At 35.6% G+C, this 6,000-nt stretch overlaps 1 long non-coding RNA gene across 1 annotated transcript in view; it reads right to left on the bottom strand.

Annotated features, from left to right (window-relative positions):
* Positions 1-2,963: 2,963 nt before the first annotated feature.
* Positions 2,964-6,000, bottom strand: part of LOC139727434 (uncharacterized) — a 74,549-nt gene continuing 71,512 nt past the window's right edge. Inside the window, exons 2-3 of the long non-coding RNA XR_011710753.1 lie at positions 4,572-4,671; positions 2,964-3,110 (exon numbers count right to left, since the gene is read on the bottom strand). This is a non-coding gene — a long non-coding RNA (uncharacterized lncRNA). The remainder of the gene's footprint in view (positions 3,111-4,571; positions 4,672-6,000) is intronic.

Genomic DNA, 6,000 nt, shown 5'->3' with positions numbered 1-6,000 from the left:
TCTGATATCGTATCATCATTATCGTGACGCATAGCGTCTTAGTGTACCAATTGGATTATTAACTTATTATTGCCTCATGTTTTATGTTGAGCATCAACACAGTGAAATTACCGTGCCCTATATTTCATGCCTCATGAAATGAAAAAAAAAAAAAACTGGCTAACTTTTTGAGCGATAATATATACTTGTCATTCAAAGGTCAATTTGTCAGTCTATAATGCAGACAAAGTCAACAATTTGCTCTTCCATTGGCTCTTACAGATGAGTGAACTCAGACACGACAACGATAACGAGGAATATCCTGTCCCCGTTCACTCGCACTCGCTTTCAACCAGGACATCATACAAGTACAACCAATAACAGCACTCATCTTTAATCAAATACTAGACACTTATTTATTACCAGTATTTTTCTTCATAAACAGCAACAGTCTGTACAGAATATGTAACTGCAAAAAGGAAAAAAAAGAAAAAAAGTGTGATGTCAGAGGCGGGTTGGAGTCGAAATTGGACGTATAGCAAGCCGTGGATAAAAGGAAACATTCTCGATGATTATGCGGAAAAGTCACAAATGACCAACGACAAATTAAGATGACCTGCTTCATATTTACGTTCTGGCATAAATATCTTTTACGACAATTTACTGCTACTAGAGCGTGTAAAACGGAAAACTCGTAAGTAATCCATAAAATCATAAGTCATCCAGTAGCAGTGGTCGACGAGTTAACTATATCCCTTGCTCTATCATATCTATGCTGCATGTTGATGTGAACTACAGCATTGGTGTGATACTTTTGTTCAAATGTTCTCGAAATCATTCTATTTCAAATGTATCAAAATAATATCACTCAACATGGAGATTACTGAACTCAAGCGGATCCAGACATGGCAGTGGCTAGTATTAATCACGAGTACTGATCATAGTATAATGATTGCAGACAATTCTTCTACACTGTTCGAATTAATTCTGGTTAACCAATCTTCAACTGAAAGGGGCCAAATGTCTTTCGGTACGCGACAGAAATACACAATGTACTGCCATGGCATCTCCTTTTGCGGTGACAAATAGTACGAAAATCGGTAGTGTTTTACCATTCCATTGGTTTGGCAAAAGCGGAACTCTGAATACGAATGCTTTTCATAGTAATGCCAATTATGATTATGATAGTAATGATGATTATGATAATAACGATAATAATAATGATAATAGCAATAATAGTTAATTTTAGCGCTTTTACTAGAACCTCGTGTTGCTTTAAGCGCTTAATACCGACACTTCCATTTCATGTAGATTTTACGCAATACAATCTCTTTCACTTTATGATGTCGTAGAATTTTTACCAATGAATTGTGATTTTAACGGAAAGAATTATCAAAAACAATAAGTAAGTTGTACTACGTGCACCAACTAATCGGAACGCAGAATACGTTTCTTCTTCTTCTTCTTTTGTTCAAGAGGTTGTTCCTATTTGGCAACATTCCAAATATCAGGCTTGGACTTTCTCTCTCTCTCTCTCTCTCTCTCTCTCTATCTATCTATCTCTCTGTCTTTTATTTCTATTTGTCATGTGCCTTCAAAACAGTTTGATCAGTTCGATCTTTCTCCGTTTCACTTTACCAGGCATCAGCAGCCTTTTAATGATATTGATGCACGCTGACAACGTTTTCGCCAGTCGGCACAAAACATGAAATAGTTATGTACATCCGTGACGAGCGATTTGATCGACAACCAGCAATCGCATTTTGGCGCATATTCAGACAGAGTCATTTCCATTGTCTTTCACAAATGATGCGTGTAGAATTCTATCTCGAAAAATTACCAAACCGTGGCTTATTAATCAGCTAAGTGTCACATCATGATCGAAAGCACTTTTTTTCCTACTACCTACTCTAGATGAAAACATTTTTAACATCACGAGCGAAGCAAATTGTAAAATCAATAATGCATCTCCATAATATCATCACTACCGCCTGAACGAAATATGAAAAATTTAAATCATCAAAATCTCTTCATAAGGCAAAACGTTCTGACGCAGAGTCTGAATTCTATTTGAGAGAAAACAAAGGTGTTATCATTTGATGTCCTCGAGAAGATTTTCAAAAAGTTCTTTACACCACGAATCAAATCCAAAGTACATTATTGACTGTTGATATACTTGATAGTTGTAACAAATTTCTACAGTGGAAATCCTGTTCCAGAGACTCGTATTTTCCGATGCGTGAAGGCTTAGGAGCAAACGCCAGAGCGCCAGTAGCTAAGAATATCATATTTTGTCACACTAAAGACGCCTTTGTATTTACGGCAGGGATATAGAAGCACTTGCCAGTGTTTATCGCGAAAGAAGTTTTTACGAAAAATCTACGTCTGCATGATTTGCAAAGAAATGAATATTGATAACAGAATAACGTCGATTATGTAAAAACCACAGAAATCTACCGTCATAATTTTTCTCTCAATCGTATTCGAAAGAAGTTTTGCAGGAGGAAAAATTAGAAATCCAGACTGCTTCGTTAACACGGAAAGCACACTAGTCTACGACTTAAAATTGATAAATTCTCGATCATTTGATATTGATCTGTAAATGTATTTACACGTACAAAATCAAAGATAAAATATCGGTATCTTGCGATGATGTTTCTGTGTTTCCGAGGAAACGAAAAAACAAATTGGAACTGAGACCCATAATCACTATCTTATAGTTCGAGTTTATAACCCTTTTGGAAGAGGCATTCCACTACAGTTGTTCTTTTCTTCTTTTCTTTCTTTAAATAAATCGATAACCCAAGATAAGGGCACACTGTCTGATATTTTATTTTTGTATAATTATCCCTAACATGGTATCGGTGGCTAATTACGTAACGTAATATTGTGAAGAAATTAAATCACTACGAGTTGTTTGTTTGTTTGTTTGTTTTTGTTGGTTTAAGGTATTGTCTTTTTTTTTAGAAACTTATGACCTTTTTCAGATAGAATTTGCAGGACTCCTGAAGTTCCCGGCTATATCGTAGCTCCAGAGCTTCTTTTGCAGTTGAGCATGTATGGAGCAAATCTGCCCATACACCGCCCTCTTGTTTGCCGTACGTTCTGGCCTGGTAATCCGTCACCATTATCTACATTGGAAGACAGTGATAGATAGATAGATAGATAGATAGATAGATAGATAGATAGATAGATAGATAGATAGATAGATAGATAGATTGATAGATAGATAGATAGATAGATAGATAGAGATAGATTGGTGTATATATAGATAGAAATAGAGAGATAGATTGATAGATAGATAGATAGATAAATAGATAGATAGATAGATAGAGATAGGTGTATATATAGATAGAAATAGAGAGATAGATTGATAGATAGATAGATAGATAGATATAGACAGAGATAGATTGGTGGATACATATAGATAGATAGAAATAGATAAGTAGATAGATAAATGGATAGAGATAGAGATGGATAGAGATGATTTAATTTGAGATTATGAACAAGGCAATGCATGATTTTAGCGATAGCAGTCTTACAGATAATTCTGAAATATTGCATATATGTTTACTTTACGTAATAGTTCATCGCACACAATCTAATGTTACGCAGATTCTAATTGAAATGACTATAAATGACTATAAAGTATTTCATTTCGACCTGCTTTCGCTAGATGTGAGGCACATGATCAAAATAATTTTCAGTTCTGCACGAAAATGGCTCGGAAGGAAATGAAAATGTTTCTTGTATCAGTGGTTTATCTCAATGTAAAGAACAATCTATAAACAGCAGCTCAAATTGCAAATCCTAAAAGCGACAGTATGAAATGAATAAATGATAGCTCCAATCCAACCACACAAACAATGTTTTTCCAGAGGTAAAGATAGCAAAGTTGAAATGGTGTATCTTCTCTTCGGCTGACAACAATAATAACAACAGACAAACAAACGGGAAATAAAAACAAACAAAATAAAACACATCATCATACTTACATCGACTGAAGTAGTGCAGTATTGCAATGAATAACAAACCATATCCATGTGTGATCATTTAATGCTTTCCCAGGAATCCGTTATGAGTGATCACTCACAGAATTGGCATGTGTTGATCGTATCAACTCTCGAATGATTAGTTTCACTCTGACCGGTTTTCATCTTTCAAAGCTTTTTGATAATTGTCCTCATTTTTCATGGAGGGAATATTACGGTGAAAAGAAAATAAGTCGACCATAATGCGTGCTGATTCCTGCAATTCATGCTCCTTGAAAATGATACTAAATTGCCAACAACTCATTATCTCAATGACCATCCATCATTGGGCATGTCTATCTTTTGAATTCGATCACTTATATCATGGTTTTTGATGATGCTAATGATTGCTCTATTTCTTTTAGTAGATGTAATCATAATGAGATATGTTACTTTAGCAACTGGAATTAGCAAATGAAACGTAGTTCAAATGACCACAGCATTTCAAATTTTGAAAACTCTCGAGATGCGCACTAAACAACAACAGCAGCAACAACAACACCAAAACAAACAATGTTCTGAATCTTACAGAAGTTCCAAGATTTCAAAGACTGCCCTTACCTGAGAGCTGTTTTAATTCAAATCCCCGTGGACTCGATGCTGCAAAGTCAGGCGCTTGTTGAGATTCCTGCCGTAAATCTTCGTGTATTCTTCCAAGCAACTATTGATGAAAGTAGAAAGAAAAGCAGATAGATAGATAAATAGACAGACAGACAGACCAACACACGAAGATAGACATAGACAAAGAGAGAAAACACGGAAAAAATGAGATTTTAGGAGTTCGGTAATAATGATTGTAATGTAACACAGTCTCTCCTTTTCATTTCATCCGAACAGAATGATTTACTGAATTAAAAGATATGACGCAAGGAACAAAAATATTGTTTGTGTGTCATGACGAGTCTCAACTTCAAATTGTCGTACTCTTCCACTCTCTCGCGTCTTTTCTAACATGAAACCCCCCCCCAAAAAAAAAGAAATTATGTTTATGAAAATATGTATTCCTTTTTAATATAATCTGTCATTCCGCTCCTCCTGTAATTCTTTGAATACTTTAAGTCGCCGGTAAAATTATTTTATAACGGCCGTCGTCGCAAGGCATTCCAGAATTTCATGAAAACTACTTCGTTATCGTAATGGGAACTTCAATCTTTGAACACACCTCCACCATTCGTCTCTCTCTCTCTCCCTCTCCCACTCTCTCATCTCTCTCTCTCTCTCTCTCTTCCTTCTCTCCCCTTCTGCAATCATATTAATAACTCCTTCCTGTATGGCTCTACACCGTTATTACAAATCTATCATGACAAAAACGAATATTTAGTAAAGATGTCGCAGCTCCCACACATTTTTTTTGTAAGAGCTCGTTTCCCAAGACCTGTCAAAAAACCTCCAAGCAATTAGTTAATGAATAAATGATGCGGCGGCTTCTGTGTCTCTTGAGGCGAGGTATCACTGCGTTTGGGCCGTTTTTTTCTTCTTTCTATTCTCAATGCAGTTGATGACATGTGTCTACTTTCCCGACACTTCCAGAGAGATAGACCCTGGGAAAAAATTAACGTAAGCTATAAAAATTAATGCTCCCAACATTCTTGTATTGTTAGCGTAAGAATGGTGCTCTGCTCTACGTAGGGGATAAAAAATAATAATAACGATAATAATAACAATAACAATAATAACAATTATAACAATAATAATAATAATAAAATCAACCTGACCATTCTAATATGGCCAGGTGCTTGCAGTTTAAACAAGAAGAAAACAAAGGTGAACAAGAAAGCTACAGACCTGTCATGATTAATGAATTTTCCATTTTCCCCCCAATATTTCACTAAAAAGAGTTGATGCTTTTGAAGGTAGAATTGTATTTTGAAGTTGTCGCATGGGTCGCTTCCACCTTTCTGGCTGGGAGTTATTAACAGTATATAACAGGAGTGATTGACTTGTCTGGTGTTACAAGGGACCATGATACTTGTCAATGAGTTTAGGAAAA

Source organism: Diadema antillarum, unplaced genomic scaffold (assembly GCF_040938485.1).
Source record: "Diadema antillarum isolate AM-2024a unplaced genomic scaffold, OU_Dant_1.0 seq00000131_RagTag, whole genome shotgun sequence".
NCBI lineage: Eukaryota > Metazoa > Echinodermata > Echinoidea > Diadematoida > Diadematidae > Diadema > Diadema antillarum.
Note: the sequence above shows the minus strand (reverse complement) of the source record. Positions and strands in the feature narration are given on the sequence as shown.